The 21,241-nt window shown below is 30.4% G+C and overlaps 1 long non-coding RNA gene across 2 annotated transcripts in view; it reads right to left on the bottom strand.

The window, feature by feature from the left end:
* Positions 1 to 12,715, bottom strand: part of LOC105133739 (uncharacterized) — a 25,686-nt gene extending 12,971 nt beyond the window's left edge. Inside the window, exons 1-2 of one of the 2 annotated variants that reach the window (XR_843854.1) lie at positions 12,640 to 12,715; positions 11,389 to 11,653 (exon numbers count right to left, since the gene is read on the bottom strand). This is a non-coding gene — a long non-coding RNA (uncharacterized LOC105133739). Of the gene's footprint in view, positions 1 to 11,383; positions 11,654 to 12,639 lie in introns of both variants that reach the window. The other variant, XR_843853.1, reaches the window with a different exon arrangement.
* Positions 12,716 to 21,241: the final 8,526 nt, after the last annotated feature.

The following is a 21,241-nucleotide window of genomic DNA, read 5'->3' on the forward strand; positions in this document are numbered from 1 at the left end:
CTTGGCTTAGGCAAGTGACCCGGCCAGACCTTCCCTTTTTTTTCAAAAACAATAAAAGAAAGAGAAAGTGATTTATGATTTTCTGGTATATTTATTTTAAGGTCTAAATTTGTTTTTTATGTTTTGTAAAAAAAAAAAATATCAATCTTGTGTTTAGAATACCCGGTTTTTGACCAAGAAAATATATAAAAAATTGTTTTTGTGTGTTGCATACGGCCAATACCCTAACATTTTTTTTTAATGTTTTTTTATATATACAAAAAATATTGGAAGTTTGGAAAATGTGTTTTCACATGAATTTCTTAAACACAAAAATTATTTTCTTGCATTTTTGGATTTTACAACATGTTTGTAAAACTCCAAAGGGTGTTGGCCAATATTCCAAAAAATATAAAAATCTTATTTTGAGAAAATTCATCTATTATTCACCGCTAATGTTTGGATAAAGAAATCCTTAAGGGACGAATATCCAAAATATTATTGGAAATAATTTGTTATTATTCACTGTTAATATTTGGATAAAGAAACCCGGAGGGTAAATATCCAAAATAATTTTTTAGGAATAATAAATCCACACACATTCTTGAATGAAGCCTTAATTATAATCGAGGACATTTCAAATTTTTTATTCCACAGTTTACGAGCCGTGAGAGTATAAAACACTAAGACAAAAAAAATAGATTTTTAAAGCACTTTAGATTTCTAATTTTTGTCCCTCTTCCTTGCGATTTACGAGTCGCAAACTCTTGAAATACCATGGGAAAAATGAGCTTGTAAAGCACATTGAATCTCCTTAGATTTCTTTTCTTAATAAATTTAGTTAGAATCAAACCGAGAAAAATTGATGGGATTAGAAAACACCAACAACATAGCAATTATGAGACAAACCAAACACCAAGCAGCTTACCTTAGGTAGGGCGTACTAGGGGTGCTAACACCTTTCCTTTACACAACCAGTCCCTTGACTTAGAATCTCTGAAAGACTAGTTAGGTTTCCTAGTAACCATAATACTAGGTGGCGACTCCTTTTTACACAAATAATAAAACTAAAAGACCCTTAAATCAATCAAGGATCGCCGCTCCGCCGCGAGGGTGCGACACTCAACACCATTCGTATTCTCATATCCATGGCTACAAACCAAGATTGACCTCTACAACAATTCAAAGTAAAAAATGCTTTCTTAAACGATGATCTTGAAAAAAAGGTATACATGAAACTTTCATTTGGAATAATAAAAAAGAGTTCTGAACATGAAGGTAGAGTGTGAAACAAAAGAAGGCTTTGTATGGGTTGAAGTAGTTTTCTCAAACTTAGTTTGGGAGGTTTATTCTAGCAATGATATCAACAGAGCAATGCAGATCGTATATTATTTGTAAAACAGAAAGATGGAAAGGTAACAACATTGATTGTGTATATAGATGACATGATTTTAAAATGTGATGATTCTAAAAAAATGATGACACTACAAGAGTACTTATCTGTAGAGTTAATGAAAGATTTGGGATAACTAAAGTACTTTCTTGGCATTGAAGTAGCAAGGTCCAAACAAGGAATTTCCCTTTCACAACATAAATACATATTGGATCTTCTAAGTAAAACTAGAATACTCGCCTGCAAATCGGTTGAAACACCAATACAAATGAATCATTGACTTGGGAACCTTCTAGATCAAATCCCTACAGATATAGGTCGATATCATAGACTTGGGAATTTGATTCCTTTGAGAAGTAAAAAACAGAAAGTTATAGCAAGTTGGGTAAGCTAATTTATCTAACCCACACTAGGCCGGATATAACATATGTTGTAGGTATTGTGAGCCAATTTATATATGCACCAAGTAAGGAGTATATGGATGCAGTCTACAAGATCTTGAGATATCTTAAAAGTACGCCTGGTAAAGGTTTATTATACTCGAAGAATGATGTCTCAAATATTAAAGGATATACCGATACAAATTAGGCAGGAGATCAAGCAACTAGGAAGTCTATGTCTGGTTATCTGACCTTCGTGGAAAGGAATTTGATTGCTTGAAGAAGTAAAAAACAGAAAGTTATAGCAAGTGTAAAACTTAATTAACGATTCTATAATGCAGAAAAAATATATTTATAATAGAATCATAAGACTTAATAACAAGAAAACAGTACCTTCAACCATTGATGTTCCTCACGTAATTGCTGCTTCTTTTATATATATATATATATAGGGAATTGAAAGTAAGTATAGGAATCAAATAACAATATTCATAGTCAAAGCTTCCATCAAGCTTTAATGGCTATATGTCCTATATATTTAGTATGCCATGGGTAGTTACAAGTGAACCACTTTAAGAGCTCATGAATGTGAATGTTATAACCTTTAGGTAGGCCACTTTAAGAGCTCATAAACATAAAGGTTACAACTTTTAGAGTGAACCACTTTAATAGTTCATAAGTGTGAAGGAGAGTTAGAGAGTAGTTTACAATGACTCTATAAAAAACCGTCAATATTCTCCCACTTGATCCATATTTGTAATCTAATGTTTCATCTTAAACCCAATAACAATATGTTTTAGTAATAAATACATGAATCATGGCAATAGGTCCTCTAATTAATGAGTATTATCTTTCATATATTACTATGTATTTATTTCTTTAAACATTATAATTTATATGGTAACAAGTTCTTAATCAATAAATCCTATTTTTATTCTTGGTCCAACACTAATGAATTTTTCTTAAAATCAAATTAAGGTGCACATCAATATGAGAAGAATATCAAAATAGTTAGGAAAATAACATTGTTCAAACAATAAAAAATTACATAATAGAACCAAGTCTCGTATCCACTACATGATCCTTAAAATTCAACGGTGGCATGCTCTTAGTCAAAGGATCAACGATCATTAGTTTAGTGCTGATGTGCTCGATGATCACTTTCTTTTCTTTAATACGTTCTCTTATGCCTAAATACTTAATGTCGATGTGTTTACTTTGACTTTTACTTTTGTTGTTCTTAGCCATAAAAGCAGTAGCTGAATTATCACAAAATATTGTCAATAGCCTATAGATAGAATCCAAAATTTTAAGCCCATAAATGAAACTCTTAAACCATACACCATGTGAAGTAGCCTCAAAACAAAAGACAAACTTAGATTCTATAGTAGAAGCGGGAGTTAAAATCTGCTTAACACTCCTCCATGATACAGCTCCATCAGCCATAAAAATATACATCCTGATGTTGATTTGCATGAATCAATACAGTCAGCAAAGTTAGAATCTGATTAGATAATTACTTCCAAATTATTTATTCATCTATACATAAGCATATGGTCTTTGGTTCCTTGAAGGTACCTCATCACTTTCTTTACAGCTCTCCAATGGTCTAAACCTGGATTGCTCTTATATTGTTCTAACATTCCCATAACAAATGCAATGTCAGGTCTTGTACATACTTGATCATACATAAGGCTTCCGACAACAAAAACATATGGAATATTCTTTATTTGTTCCCTTTTAAGATTGTTCTTTGGACATTGATTAAAACTGAATCTATCACTCTTTATAATAGGAGCTATACTTGGAGGACAATCATTCATTTGAAATCTTTCTAAAACTTTATTAATAAAGGTGAAATCCATTTCTATGGATTTTAATGCCAATAACATAAAATGTCTCACCTATATCCTTTATATCAAAAGTTTTAGAGAGGAATTGTTTCAACACATACAGCAAACCCTTATCATTGGTTGCTGGCAAAATGTCATCCATATATGAAATAGAAAAATAAATTTTACTCTTGTTGACCTTTTGGTATATACATTGATCTATAACATTTTCTACAAAATCAAATAAAGAAATTATATTATAAAATTTCAAATACCATTGGCAGGATGATTGTTTTAAACCGTATATAGATTTCTTGAGCTTGCAAACCAGTTACTCACCATCACTAGAGGGGAATCGTTCAAGTTGTTTCATGTAAACCTCCTTCTCTAGATTTCCTTTGAGAAATATTATTTTCACATCTATTTGTCACAACTCTAAGTCAAAATGGGCTACTAATGCCAAAATAACATGCAAGGAGAGAAAGTCTTCGTGTAATTGAATTTTTATTTTTGAATGAATCCTTTAGCAACGAGTCTTGCCTTATATCTCTCAATGTTGCCCAATGAGTCTTTCTTTGTTTTAAAGACTCATTTACATCCAATGGCTTTTATACCATTAGGCAACTCAACAAGATCCCAGACTTGGTTACTCTTTATAGAATTCATCTATTCCTTCATAGCATTGTACCATAATTTTATTTTTTTATAACTCATGGCTTGTGAAAAGGATTCAGGATTATTTTCAGCTCCAATGTTATAGTTATATTCTTGCATATACACAATATAATTATTTGGAATTGCTAATCTCTTTAGTCTAATAGATCTTCTTGATGTTGTACCATTATATTCCTGAGAAGTATGCGGTTCAACTCATTGTTTAAAAGTTCTTGGCAACTCTTGAACTACTTGATTTATTGGAATATTGTCAACAATTTATGAAACTTTAATGATTGGTTGTTCAACACCATTTTGTACTTAAGGGGTGTTATAAACAATAATCAATCTAGTACTTGAAATGGAAGGTTGAGATTTTGAATGATCATTCTCATAAACAATGTTTTTGGTTTGATCACTCTCACTGATCATGTTATTTTTAAAAAACTTTGCATTTCTTGATTCCATAATCCTAGTATTATGAGATGGATAGAAAATCTGTAACCCTTAGACCTTTTAACATATCTAATGAAATACCCATTAATGGTCCATGGGTCCGGTTTCTATTCTTATGGATTATAAATTCTCACTCTATACGGACATCCTCAAATATGCAAATATTATAATCTCATTTTCCAACCTTTCAGTAATTTAAAAGGTGTTTTGAGAACAACCTTAGTTGGAACTTGGTTTAATATATACACTATTGTCTTAAATGCTTCAACCCACAAGGATTTAGGAAGTTTAAAGCTGCTAGGCATACTCTGCACCATATTCAATAATGTTCAGTTTCTTCTTTCTGTTACACCATTTTGATTTGATGAACCAAACATAGTGTATTGGGCAACAATCTCATGTTCTTGAAGACACTTTGCAAATAGCTAAGGTGTTTGTCCATCTCTAAGTATCTACCATAATATTCTCCACATTTATCTGATCTCACAATCTTAATTTATTTACCGTATTGTTTCTCTAGCTCAACCTTAAAAATCTTAACGAGCTTCGCTCCTATTATGAAGCATATAGAGATACATATATCGGGACTCATATATAAAAGAAATGAAGTATTTATGACTATATGAGTCTAAGTCTGGGCTCATATATTAGTATGTATGATCTCTAATATATGTGAACTCCTAGTGGCTCCTTTCTTTGACTTGTTGGTCTGTTTTTCTTTTTTGTGGTCTATATAAGTCTCAAAATCAGTAAAATCTAAAGTATTAAGTACTCTTTTATTTACTAATCTTTTAATTCTACTTTCGGCCATAAATAAAGATAAATAGAACAACTTTATAAACCAAGGCACAGGTAAAACCATGCATTGATACCAAATATAAAACTTAATTAACAATTCTATGATGCAAAATAAATATATTTATAATAAAATCATAAGACTTAATAACAAGGAAAGAGTACCTCCAACCACTGATATTTCTCATGTATTTGCTGCTCTCTTTTATATATATTCGACATTTCCAAACTCTACTCACTCTATATAGATGGTGTAAAACTTAAGGGAATTGAGTAAGTGAGTATAGGGACTAAATAACAGTATTTACAGTTAAAGCTTCCATTAAGCTTTAATGGTTATATATCCCACATATTTAGTATATCACGTGTAGTTATAAGTGAACGACTTAAAAAACTCATAAATATGAATGTTACATCTTGAAAGTGAACCACTCTAAGAGCTCATAAATATAAAGGTTACAACCTTTAAAGTGGACCACTTTAATAGTTCATAAGTGTGAAGGAGAGTTAGAGAGTCATTTATAACGACTCTATAAAAAATAGTCAACAGCTGATTAGTACTTAAAAGTGCATTTTTGTCATGGTTTTATATCATCATTTTGCACTTGAAGTATCAATAACTCCTTAACTAAAATATGTTTTATAATAATGTATCTAATAATATAAGATACCTATAATTTATGGTAAATGTCTATTTTTAATGCAGATCTATCACATAAATGAAAGGATTGATTGATGACTTGAAGAACTTAAATTGCAAGGATAAAGAGATGGCCAAACTTAGAAAAGAGATGTCGGTGCAATCCAAACCGGAACACTGTTCGGTAATTGGGTCATATCTAGAGCTATATATCTCAGATTTAGGTCCAATTTATATGGATGGAAAGGTAAGACATAGGCCTACAACTTTCATATGGAGCCCAAGATCAAAAAAGGCCATTATCAAGTCCAAATTGTAGCAACAACAAAGAAGCCCGAATCTGTCTTCCAGCCCGAGCACTGTTCGGTATTTTGGCCATATCTAGAGTTCTAGAAGTCCAAATGAGCTGAAGTTTTTACACAAGAAAGCTGAGACAATTGCCTACAACTTTCATGTTTACAACTGGCTCCAATTTTGACGTTATCAATGACGTTTTGGGCAGACAAGAGAAGATAAGGATTGTCACCAAGTCAAAAGTTGGTCACCCACTTATCAATTAGTCATCAAATCAATAGTTCCCATTTTTGGCCTATAAAAGGAGGCATTTGCCATGCATTTAGGCATCTTGATTTCCAGATCAAGATCATGCTCTTCCTTTCTCTCTTTGTATTTTTTATGCTTTGTTTTCATTAATATTAAGTTTATGCCTTTCATTTCCTTTCCTTTACTTAGTTAACTTTTATGTTCTTATTTTGTTTATCTATTTTGCTTTCTTTCATTATGTCTAGCTAAGTTAATTATGTCAAGGTGAAAAGGTTACACTAATGGTGTAAGAATAAGTATAATGTAAACTTAATATGGACTTTAATGTTTGATACTAACATGTTTTATATTTGCTATCTTGTTCACTCTTTAATACTTTGCTTGTTAAATGACTAATCTTGATTTATGTTATATAACACTTGGTACAACAAATGCTTGGCACTTTCATAGCCCATAATGTATGGTATAACCGACACCTGAGCTATGAAAGGAACTTGATTTGTTGTTAACATAAGTTATAATCATGAATGCTTGACGAGATTTACAAGTATTAGCATTAATTGAATAAGATGACTAATGTAATCATGTTAACAATATATAATCTGATTGGAACCTCCTTTGTGTGTGGTTTCGTCAGTTGTTATGGATTGTTGTTACTCAATTTTGGACCCCACATGCTAGAGATGGGGTATACCCATTTTGAATCGAGTGTAGGAGTGTAGCTCATGTTTGCTAGAAAATTAACAAAAGCAGAGGAGAAAGAATTTTTTTTTTTCCTTCCCCTTTACTACTAAAATCATCAAGTTTTCTTAGGTTGATCAGGAGTTTTCATAATGCTAAATTCATTTCTTTTTTTATCTGGTCTTTAAGGTTGAATAAATCCCTTAGAATTTGCATTAAAAAGAAAAAGAAAAAAAAATTCTGCAGCTGTCATAATTTTTTTTGTTCCAACTTATACTCTGATTCTGACTTGGTTTTGTACGATGTCTGACCACCCTAGCTATATTTTATCACTCATGACATGTTGAAAAATTAACCTACACCTTTATTAGATCCTAGTGACCATTGTTCTTAAAGTAGATTCTCAATCAGATTTGGATGCTTAGCATTGTCAGATCAAGAACCTTTTTGACCATCCAGATTACTGTCAGATTCTGTTCTTTAAAATCATTTTATCTCACTTCAACTCCTTCATCAAAGTTGTAGTCCTAGACATGTAGATTATTTTGGACTTTTGAATCGCTTGATTTTGATATCAAAAGCTTAAGATATTCTCGTTTGAATAACTAGCGTAAAGGCAGAAAATTCTGCTGCAAGAAGGATATTGACCCAAGTCTGCACTAAAAAAAACTCTATTTTGGCCTAGTTTTTGTGATTTTTGTTCTTATTTCATATTCTCAGTCATATCATAATTCTCGGCATTCGTCAATTTTTGAGTTAGACCCAGAAATCCCTTTCGACCAACCAAATTACTACTAGATTCTGTTATGTAAAAAGATGTTATCTCACTTCAATTCCTTTATCAAAGTTGTAGTCCTAGATGTGTAGATGAATTTGAGCTTTTGAATCACTTGATTTTGATATCAGAGGCTCAAGATGTTCCCATTTGAATATCAAACGTGAGGCAGAGAATTCTGCTGCGAGAAGGATATTGACTCGAGTCTGCACTAAAAAACTCTATTTTTGGCTTAGTTCTTATGTTTTTTTTCTTAGTTCATACTCTGAATCATATCAGAATTCTCGGCATTCATCAGTTTTTAAGTTAGACCCGGAGATCCCTTTCGACCAACTAAATTACTGCTAGATTCTGTTCTGTAAAAAGATTTTATCTCACTTCGACTCATTCATCAAAATTTTAATCCTAGATGCGTAGATGAATTTAGGCTTTTGAATAACTTGATTTTGATATCAGAAGCTCAAGATATTTTCATTTGAATATCTAACGTAAGGGTAGAAAATTCTGTCGTGGAAAAGATATAGCCCAAGTTCGCGGGACTGATTTGAAGGATTTTTTTTTTTTAACCAAGGCTAAATCAAAAGGTGTTAAAATGAGGGATTGAATTGAAGAAGGATATTGAAAACTGGAGAGGGGTCTGGATCATCATAAATGACAAGATTTTTTACCACACCGAATAAGGAAAATAGGACTTTGCAGCTGCACCCTCCATCTGATTTCTTTCCTTTTGTTCTCTGCAAATTCCTGTTGTTTTCCTTTCTCATCATACCTGATTTTTGGAGTTGAAGACCATGTTTTTGTTTTCTCATTTCAAAGGGAGCAGCTGACCCTATGGAAGGAAAGAAAAGAGCCACACCATCCTCTAAAACTAGAAAGAAATCAGACGTGAGCACAAGATCAAAATCAAAATATTGTAGCTTCTCTTTTGCATTTTTTTTTACTGCAAATCAGTAGGGATTTGCGTCCTAGGATTAATGTATTGAATCCTTCCTAAATAAAGACATATTTAAACTATATATAAGCCTTTTTAATGATTTAACGGGGGGAGAAAAAGAAGAGCAGAAAAATAAGAAAAGAGAGAACGGAAAGGAGGAGCAAAAAAGAAGAAGAGAAAAACAAAGAGAAAGGAACAAAGAAAAAACAACAGTTTGGAAGGAAAACGGTCGAGAGGCAGGCGACGGGGAAACCAGTCATTTACCAGCATATAGCTGAAATATTTCATTCGCTTCAGCATATCTATTTTCACTGTCATTTACCAGTATCCAAGGAGGCACGCGTGAGCTATGACTTTCAATCTTTGGTTTTATTTTCTGCAAACAGAAGCTGCAGGTATAAGCCCCAATCTCTCCTCCTTTGTTATTTTGTATACTAAGCATTCAGTTGTAAAGTTGTTTCTTCCCTCTGAATAATTGGTTTCAGTTTAGAAAAGCCAACGTTTGCCCATTATTTCTTTCATGATGTTTGAGTTCAGCTGCTGTAAAAGGGTTTGTCTTTCATGTTTAGGAACTTTTACATTTAGGGACTTTTCTTTTGCTTTCCTTACACCCGCTGGAGAAGAAATCAGTCGGTCATTGTTTTTTTTTAGTGATTGCTCCCAATTTTATTTTTGTTCTTACTGTCTGCGCAGGATGAGTTGGCTTTGATTTTTTTTTAATTTGCTTTAATCTTATTATAAATCTTAGAATATATATGACGGCTGGTTAGCTTTTATTGCGATTTTTTTGTGTGTTTAATTGTGATGTTTGTGTTTCAATAGAAAAAAATTAAAAGTTTTCTTGTGTGTTGCATACGGCCAATACCCTAACATGTTTTGAATGTTTTTTTGTATTATACAAAAAATATTGAAAGTTTCAAAAATGTGTTTTCGCATGGATTTTTTAAACACAAAAAAATTATTTTCTTGTATTTCTGGATTTTACAACATGTTTGTAAAACTCCAAAAGGTATTGGTCAATATTCCAAAAAATATAAAAATCTTTTTTTGAGGGGAATTCATCTATTATTCACCGCTAATGTTTGGATAAAGAATCCTTAAAGGACGAATATCCAAAATATTATTGTGAATAATTTGTTGTTATTCACTATTAATATTTGGATAAAGAAACCCTGAGTGGTAAATATCCAAAATATTTTTTTAGAAATAATAAATCCTCACACATTCTTGAAAAAAGCCTTGATTATAATCGAGGACATTTCAATTTTTTTACTCCACGGTTTACGAGCCATGAGAGTATAAAACACTAAGGCAAAAATAAGCTTTTAAAGCGCCCTAGGTTTCTAATTTTTTGTCCCTCGTCCTTGCGATTTATGAGTCGCAAACTCTTGAAATACTAAGGGAAAAATAATCTTTTAAAGCACATGGAATCTCCTTAGATTTCTATCTTAATAAATTTAGTTTGAATCAAACCTAGAAAAATTGATGGGATTTAAAAAAAAATAACAACACCATAGCAATTATGAGGCAAACCAAACACCAAGCAGCTTACCTTAGGTAGGGCGTACTAGGGGTGCTAATGTCTTCCCTTTACGCAACCAGTCCCTTGTCTTAAAATCTTTGAAAGACTAGTTTAGGGTTCCTAATAACCATAATACTAGATAATGACTTCCTTTAAATCTTTGAAAGACTAGTTTATGGTTCCTAGTAACCATAATACTAGATAATGACTTCCTTTTACACAAAAAATAAACAAAAACCCCGAGATCAATCGAGGATCTCCGCTCCGCCGCAAGGATGCGACATGGATCAAAAGTGTTCTGAAGGATTTAGAGATTAAATGTATAAATTCTATTGATCTATATTGTGATAATAAGCCGGCAATTTCAAATTGTATACAATCCTGTTCGGCATGATTGAACTAAACCTGTCGAAATAGATTGTCATTTTATAAAAAAGAAACTAAATCAAAAAATTATATGCTTCCCATTTGTTAACTCTACAAATCAATTAACTTTTGTCCTCACCAAGGTAGTATTAACATGAATATTTATCATATAATTGGCAAGTTGGACATATAGACATCTATACACCAACTTGAGGAAGAATGTTAACCGGCAAGATATGTATGGATCCCAATATTATAGGAAATCTGTTTGTTTCCTTCTTGTACAAATTGTGTTCGATTTAGAATAGAATTCTAAGTAGAAGAGGTTTTATTAATGCCCTTTATATATAGTTGCTGAACAGATGAATGATATAAGTTGCAGAGAATATTGTATGGAGCAGAAATCCATTGTTGTATGTCTGTGGTAATCAACATTACTTGTTTATCAAGTGAAATTTCGCTACTTCTGTTGTCATTTTCACCAACTCCACCGGCACCAATGGCCAAAGTTTATGGAGCTTTTGCAGTGCATGTCTTAAAAAAAAATGAAGTCCAAATATGGGCATGAAAATACATTAAAAAACACAGAAATGGGCTACGCTATATACAAGGCATAAGGTGCACGAGGGTGATTACTCAGTAAGCAAAGCAACATATAAAACATAATAACTTGAACAGGCACCTTAAACCACCGCAGTGCTTCCTGTGAGAAAAATATAGAATTTAAATACAAATTAACCAGGGCACACAAATAAGTTGAAAAGATGGTCTAATCATGTACAATGCAGACATAAAAAAATACATCACTACGAGAAAGCAATCAGTTCAAAGAGTTGGAGTGACAAAATAGGAGAGGAATGCCAAAAATAGCTTGGATTGAAGAAAAATAAGAACATTCCGATCACAACAAAAAGTTTGATGCTGCACAGAACAACGTGGAGAACAAGGATCTAATAGCTAGTTAGAGATTGTAATTTGATTGATTGGAGTTGAGTTAAATGGATTCGTGAACATATAATGAAGTGTTTGATGCAAGTATAATACAGGGGCACTGTTGCATTACAACAGGCTAGTCAATTCTAATTCATGTCAGTATTTACTAAAACTAAACATAGCCCCCGTAATTAGGGGCTCAATGCTAAAACACTAATAATAGATCTGTTAAAGCTTCGATCAGTGAGATGTATGGAAGCAATTACATTTCAAATGTAATATTAGCTTCCTAGTCTCAATTAAGAGTTGTGGATCAGCTATTTTCGTCGAGTTAAGCCATGAAGCCAGAAACAAAATTTCTTGCATAGTTGATTGACATTGATCCTCGAACTCAGGAGGTCCAGTAGGTAATAGGTAGTCACAATGTGCAGAGCATGCCCCATGCATAATTGTGGTAAATTCTTAACAAACATACAATTGGCATTGGCATTGCTATAGAAATTAACCTCTTCGCTTGTTTGATCAAAATATGAAACACCAAAAACGAAGTAAGTTGCTCATGTCAAATCCCTATTTTAGTCAGAAAAATGAAAAAAGAAACAAAAAAGATTTTCCTTCCAGATAAACGAAACTTCACTTGGATGTTTCTGTCAGGTGGATTTAATTAGGTTATTAAATTAAGGAAGCAAGTGATGATTAATCCACGGATAAACACAATAAGCCAGCTAAGGAAATTATGAGGTAAGGCACAGACACCTGAATCTTTCTCCTTCACCATATATATTCTCGAGTGCTCTCTCTCTCTCTCCATCTCTCCATCTCTCCATCTCCCTAGCATCCATCTGAGATAGTGGACTGTAAGTTTTTGCAAGTCGTCGGCTCTTCATATTATATGCTGGGCCTTGGAGCCTGCAATTAGCACTTCAGCCCTTTCAATTAGATTAAGAAACAAAACTTCTTCTTAATTGGACGCTAATCGTTATCATGTTCCTCATCTAAAGACCAAATAAAATGCTATACTATATAAATGGAAGTCATTGCATTATTGGTGACACATGTCATGTCCTGTAATTAGAAACAAGACGGGGGTTTAATCATTTATGCAAAATTCCTAATCATGTTTACATTTCTAACACTATCAACAACGTTAAAAAACATAATAATAGACACATCTCATCCTTAAAGCCACCATTGACAGCCACAAAACAGCCTCTCAAAATGCATCTCACCCAGGGCAACGCCCAGCGGTGGAATGGCGTCTTGCACCTTCTGCTGTCACCGGTTCGAGCCTTGGAGTTGCATGCCTGTCAGCCCCGCGCTGTCTTACCTGCCTGCTGGGTTTGCAGGGTGTTCGGTGGGCCGTGGGGATTAGTCGTGGTGCGCGTAAGCTGGCCCGGACACCCCACATAAATCAAAAAAAAAAAAATGCATCCTTGATAGCAAAAAACAGCACCCTTTACAACCATAGATATACTAATAACAATCCAAAAAAAAAAAGAAACACTACCTTTCACAACTAAAATAGCCACCAACAACCATTAAAAAAGTCACCGGCAATCACCGACAGCCCACTTAAAACCACCCTCAATAACCATTAAAAGAGACCCATAATAGCCCACTCAAGTATCATCTTTGATTTTCTGAACATCAATTGCGAGGAGAGTTAAGGCAACAAATATATATATATATATATATATATATATATATATATATATGTGTGTGTGTGTGTGTGTGTGTGTGAACAATGTCTTTTAAAAAAAAATACAAAAACATTAAAAAAATTAACTTAAAGCTAAAAAAAATTAAATTCTTTTAAAAATACAATTAAAACACAACACCGAACAGAATCAAATAATATTAAACAGGACACAGGACTATTACTACATGTATGTTTGATATTGCGGTAATTATTGTGATTGTGGTTTGAAAAAAATTATTTTATAAAAAGTATTTTTTGTTGGGGTCGGTTTGGAAAAATAAGTATTTGGTTAAAACTGTGGTTGAAATTGAGGTTAAAAAAAATAGTTTGTTGTGTTTAGTTAAGAATGCTTTTAAAATTGAGGTTATAAAAATAATTTTAAAAAATATATATTAATATTGATGGTTTTAAATTTAAATATTGTAGAATTAATTACTCCTATTACATCATGAAATAAATAATACTTTATATAAAATATTTTTTATTATTTTATTAAACTATTTATAATTCTACATACAAAATTCATCCGATAAGAACTATAGTTTTTATAATTTTTTGAGTGTGTAATAAAATTAGATAAAATATTATCAAGTATAAAATTAATATTACAGTGCGAGTAAATTTAATTTGCTCTATACTAGTTTTTCAAGAAAAAATATCGTTCACATCACAGTGCAAGTAAATTTAATTTAGTCTAAACTAATTTTTTTAATTAACATACTTAAAAAAAACTATGAACCGTGCAAGTAAATTGTACTATTAATTGTTTTTCAAATAAACAGTGTAATTTCTTTTTCAAGTGAATAGTGCAATTTCTTGCACTGTTTACATGAATAATATATCAGATGTATATAGATCATGTTAATTATAGTGTTCAATGAACAATGTTAATGTTAACATGCATATTGAAAGCAGCAATTTCTTACTTTTTATTATTTTTATTATTTATGTTTTGATCATAAAAATCACATAAAATCTATAAATAATAAATTATTTTTTTATTATCAAATAATTAAAAACTACTTTTTAATTAAAACGCAACCGCCTCAACAAACAAAATCAACATAAATCAGCATGGGTACACCTTGACGAGCAAAAGCAGGCCATTTGTCACCAGTTGTAGCTGCCCGCGTGTGTACCACTTTTGTAAACGTTATCATTTTCTGGGACTTTTATCGTCCATGAACTCCAATGCACGGCTTAATCTGGTCCCATTCGTTTATCATTATGGATAATAAAGAGAGCAATCCTCGCCCTCCGCGGTCCAATCCTCCCAGATAATGCAATTGAGATGGGGGAGAGTGAGGTATAATCGGAAGGGAGGGAGGGAGTGAGAGACGCGAGATTTTTAAGTGGCATGGAAGGAAGGTTTCAGACGCTCGCCAGCGTTGCACCACCAAAACTTTCAGAAGTTGTGATGGTGCCACGCTGCGTGCGACTAAAATCTCTTAACTCCTTGGTTTTCTTCATATAATCAATGCCGATTGAAGGGATTCAAGCATCAAAACCTGGATTGGAAGAAAATTGGCGAGAGCTGATTCGTTAGTTTTTGCATTTCCTCTTTCTTTTTAAAGAAATTTAAATCCCCGCCTTTTAATCTTTATAATCGCACGAAACCATGGTTTCTTGTTTTGTTCAATTACTTGCTTCCTTCTTTAAGAACATTTTCTCTTTGCATTGTTCTTTTCTTATTCCATGCATTTCTTCCAGTTGAACATGCTAGCATACGTCTTGACACTGGAGTGAAGCCAATAACTATTGTACTGTTTATCATTGCTCTTTGTTTTTTTTCTTCCAAACTTCATCCTAATTCTCCAGCTTATTTAAATCTTGGTTATGGTAATTGGAATAGTTATAGCATTGTTCATCGATCTGCTTGTCATTGTTATAGTTCTTTGCATTCTATCGTCCTTGTTCTTTCATGTGTATGTATCAAGTAATTAATATGACTCTGGTCTCGGGTTTTAATTTAGGCAGAACAAATTACATGAACATGAGTAATTCTTTAGCCAAACCACCCTCCCTTTGACGCCCCAATTCAATCTGTGAAGTAACATTTGTTATCTAGTTCTTTTTCGTAATGAATTGTCACATTACATGAGTAGTCTACATGATCTAAAACAGCTTAATTGGTTAATTTCGGTCATGTTTGATATTATTTTAGTAAATTAATTTAAATTGTTTTTCTAACTTTATAAATATGTTTTTTAGATATAACTTTTTTCAAAATAATTAATATCAAATCAATTCTAAAAAACAAAAATGTCTTTAATTACCCCGGTAATTAATAAAAAAAAGATAAAAACCAAAAGGCCTTGAACCTATAGTTTTTTTTTTTTTTTGTGGTTTCAATATTGTTTGAAGGTTTATATCAATCCTATTTTTGCAGGCTAGCATGATTATTTTCTCCATGCCATGCCCGCCTTTAAGACACTGGCTTACACTGGGCTTGTTTTTTTCCAGAATACTTCTTTTCCTTGTGATGTTTGTTTTCTGCTATCAATTTTATGCATCAATGAATTAAAAGGATTGCTTACAAATAATCACCCAGAACAGGCTTCAATACATGATGGTTACTAACGGCGTTTTAATGAACACAACTTGCGATACCCAATAACTAAGGCTCTCTTTAATAATTTTCATTAACGAAAGGAAGGCCCTGCAGGGTGATTGAAAGGGTTGCGGTAAACTTTCTACATGGAAACCTAGGGCAAATCCAAGAGACAAATGCTACTCAAATGCTGAATTTAAGCCCTAATTCACTCCAAACCTAAGCTATCAGGAAAGCATTAACCAGTTCTTCCGCAAGACCTTATAGTTTTGGAACAAGATATCAACTTATCTAGGAAGATGGTCAATGACGCGAGATGCCTTCAAGAGTTCTGGCACCAAAAATTAAAAAAAAAAAAAAAAAAAACCCTGATTGTTGTGGAAATTGCATCCTTAGTGCACCAAATTTTGCTTTTTATCAGTTGAGTTCATGGACTTTAGTTTTTATCATCTTAGTATATCCAGTTTTTCGATTATGCCAGTCAAACATTTCCAAACTTGTCAGTTTTTTTTTGGTTTTATGAGGAAATTGATTTTCACTTTGAACAAATAATTTCAAGTTAACATAAATACTTTTATTAAGAGATTTATTTGAAAGGTTTGTTTTTTTTAATTTAATTTATTTTTTTATATTTAGTTGATTAAGAATTGAGTTGCATTGTTTTTTTTTGAATTTTTTTTCTAGATTATTATAATTATTTTTTTAAATTTGATTAATTTGTTATTATTATCTATTTTTTATCATATAATTAAATTAAACTAATTTATTTAATAATATTGAGTATGATATAAATCATATATTCTTTTGTTTCTTTAAAAAATGCTTGTGATGCTTGAACATGAGTCCAGCTTACACTGTAGCACGGATGCAAAAATCTAGCTCGATCTAATCCTAATGAGTTTTTATATATATATGTATATATATATATAAAAAAAAAGTTATGGCATAGCAATTAGTGAGTGAATTTGTTGCCAGATCTCGTGGAATTACTGTATCGAACTCTTGAATAATATCGAATGAGAAATTAAAAATCCAGTACTTCGTACCACAACAAAACCAGTACATCTGTTCAATGTCTACTTGGTTTCCATCTAGTTATTTAACTCGCTCTTCGTTATATAGGTTTGATAAAATAAAAAAAAAATCGATACCGCGACATTTTCCAGGTGTATATTTGCTTAAAAAAATCTTAATTACATATAAAAATTCATGTATATATTTAATTAAATAAATTAATATTTATTTAATTCTGATTAATGTAAATTCATTAGTCAACTCGTGGATTTAATTGAGCTAAACATATTTTTATTTTTATTTTTTTATTAAAAATAGATATTTATAAAATTAAAAATTAATCAAATATGAGATAGCTAGATAAAATACCACACTAAAATAAATTATATTACTCAATTAATAATCAATAAAATATTTTAAAAAATAAGAAGAAAAAACAATTATAATGGGTAAGATTTGAGAAAAAAAGAAAAAAAACCTGGGCGACGGCATAAAGCATCCCATGTGTCTTAGCATTATTATTTTTTTTAAATAATCTTAAGAGGCGGACAGTGATTTTTTGAAAAAATAAGAGTTAATACATTGCCTGTTATTTGCTGACTCAAATCTATCATATAAAATACGTTCAAGTGAAAAAAAAAAAAAACACATAAGATAAACTATTCACACAGGAAAAAACTCATTAATACCAAAATATCTCTTTTTTATAGCCTTAATAATTGTAAATAATAATTTTTTTTATTTGAATCTGACCACTTTTTCTCTATTCTCCCAAACTATAGAGAAAATTGAACTTTAGGACCAAAATCATCTTTAATTTTATTTTTTGAAAATTGAAGGGATCACAAATTGTATAATTGGGAAATTACAAGGATTGAAATGTACATTACACACAAACTTTGTGAGAATCACTTATTCCCCGTGTTCTTAGGTCCCCTCGCTTTCATTCTCAACTGTTCTAATAAATTAACCCTGGCCTTCAATTTGACAATTTAAAAATGAAATAAAAAAAAAGTGCGGTAATGAAAAATTGTTCACTTTGAGAGAGACTTCATTGCGATCGAGGAGGCACAGTAATCCCCCGTGCCTATTAGTTTATAGTGTAATGTAATGTAATGTAATGAGTGGTGGTGGTGGTTGTTGTGCACGCGCTGCTCGCCCATCCACCTACTTCCACGATTCTATATTCAACAGTAACCTGTCGGTCTGTCACTCCCTATGTAGTGTTTGTTTTTTTCACGAAACAAAAAAAGATTCAATTACAATTACTGTGTACTTTTAACAATTCTTATTTTATTTTCACTGTTATTGTAATTTCAATTTAGGTTACCTTTGCAGAATATTATAAAATTGCGTTTGCATTGTTTCATCACTATTCATTGGATGGTTCATATGATATATAACGTTTTTTATTTAAGTTACATTTTTTTATTTATAACTTTACTATTCCAGATTATATTAGCATGATTTTATATATTGATATTTTTTTATAATTTGCGTTTTCTTGCATGTATAAAGTGTTGAGAAATATTTTGGTAACGAATTAAAAATCAGTTTTGTAAAATAAAAATTTATTTATAGTTAAAAAATTGAAAAGGAAATGAACAAGTTAAAAAAAAAAGAAGCATATCCCATCCAGATTTGAGCACATAAAACTTCAACTGACTCTCTAAAGTTTTAATTTATCTATTTATTTGGTCTTATTGTTTTCTTATTTCACCTTTCAACCCTATTTCACATAAAACGTAAAAAAAAAGTTTAGTTTTTTTCTGACCCTGAGAACAGACTATTTCAAAGTTTATGAAAAAACTAAATCACTCTTTGTCAATAGTTCAAGCAATTGATAACTTTATAAGTAAAATAGTATTTTAATAGTAAAAAAAATAAAAAATCTAAACATGCCCCTAAATAATTTTTTAGTGGCAAATGAATATTTGAAAAAGACTAGATCACACTTCGAACATGATATCTTTTGTTTCAACTTAAGGATAATAATGTATTTTTACTATTGTAATATATATAGTGAATTCTGTCTTGTGTTATATCAAAAAACCTACATATTATATATTTTTTAGTCATTCAATGTTGAAAAAAAAATATCAACAAGAAAGAAAACATATTCAAATATTTATATTTTAACTACTAAAATTATTGATTATAATATTAATGAGTTTGTTTTTTTTTAAAAAAAAGTTTAATATAGACGGTGTTGCACTCTAGCTATGATAGAAAAAATAAATCGAGATCTTTTAAGTTTTTTTACTCATTTAAATTTTATTTTTATAAAGATTAGAGGTTGTTTTAGAATTAAAAATTAATATATTAGATTTTTTAATATGTTTTAAAGTAAAAATAAACTGAAATGAGTTTTTAAAATTACAAAAATGATGAGATGAATTTTTTGGTTATCAAAAGTGAACAAAAAATGATTTAGAAGGTGACCAGTTATTTGTTAGACAACTTGTTTATTTAAAAATGTTTTAAAAAAATTTTAATTTTTTAAAATTTAATTTTTTTTATATTTTTAGATATTTTTAATATATTAATAATTAAAAAATTAATAAATCTGTATTACTTTTTGTGCTGTTTTTGAGCTTTCTTATGTACTTGTAATTAATATTAATATTGTTTAATTTTTTTGACATTAAATATTTATTTATATAGCATTATTAATGTTAATATTGTGTTCAATATATTACAAGTCTTTTTATTTTTTAAATTATTTCTTTGTTTAAATTTTAATCAATGCCTTATTTTTTATTTATTTATTTTTTATCTTTTTTCTCGAACATCTTAGATTTAAAACAGCAACTACGTGAGCAGACATGTGCTTTAGGAGGCACGCAGGCTTGATTTTTTTTTTTTTTAATTTTTTAGATTAATTCTTCGTTTTAATTTTAATTAATTTCCTATTTTTTATTTATTTATTTTTTCATCTTTTTTTTTTAATTTATATTTTTTAATAGTAATTATTTTTTATTTTTATAATTCTTCGAACAGAATATTGTAAATTATATTTAATTCTTTTGTATTTTATATAAATAAATTTAAAATTACTTATAAAAATAAAAATAAATTATTATTAGAAGATATAATTAATCTCCAAGATAAAATAAATAAAAATATATAAAATAAAAATAATAACTACTATTAATCTTTATATATAATTATTTATTTTTAATAATTTATGATTAACGGTTTATCTAGTTATTTAACTCATGATTTTTATTTATTTGTTTATATATTGTCTAATTTATTTAATTAAATATAAATAATATTTATTTAATTATAAAAATAACGATACATTGACACCGTTCTCATCTTGCATTAGAAATTAATTTGAAAATTTATCCGTTATATAAACTAGGTTACAGTGGTCATCAGAACACGTGGAAATAGCAGGGTCAAAGGAATAAATTACGACCGTGGAAATAGTAGGTTCTAGTTTGGATTTTTTTAAAATTGCTGACAAAAATTCGATGCCATTAATGGGCATTGGATGAACCAATAAAACGTTGACCAACTTATTTTCAATTTCTCATTTTCTGTAATAATTATACAATTGTTTTAATGCAAAACAACAAATCATTTTCTATTTTATACCCTCTTTAAAATCACGAGTACATAATAATTTGAATTTTTCCATATATTTTACACATTCATTTGATCTACAGGTTGGTTAAACATGATGGAGTTTTATAACAACTGTGCTTAAAATTAGATTAAATATGACGTAATCATTTAATCATGTTCAGTAATTATTTTAATTTAATTCAACATAATTCTAATTTCCATGATTTATTCCTATCACAAATCTTTTATGAACTACAAGCTGTTTATTTTTTTATCGAATTCAAAAATTAAATTAAGCATGATTTAACAATTTTGGTTCCTCCATAAATTTAAATGCATACCTGGTCTGGAATTTTCTCCTTCGACCTGACGCCTTGAGTTTCCAAACGCATATGAAACCCCCTTTCCTTCTGATTTTTTTCTTTATATATATATTTTAAAAAATTAAAGATATTTAATAGCGAGATCTTGTTACAAGAAACTATCCGGTAGGACCGGCACCTGACATCCTCTCTAAGCAG

The sequence above is a fragment of the Populus euphratica genome, unplaced genomic scaffold, assembly GCF_000495115.2.
Source record: "Populus euphratica unplaced genomic scaffold, PopEup_1.0 scaffold37.1, whole genome shotgun sequence".
NCBI classification, from domain to species: domain Eukaryota; kingdom Viridiplantae; phylum Streptophyta; class Magnoliopsida; order Malpighiales; family Salicaceae; genus Populus; species Populus euphratica.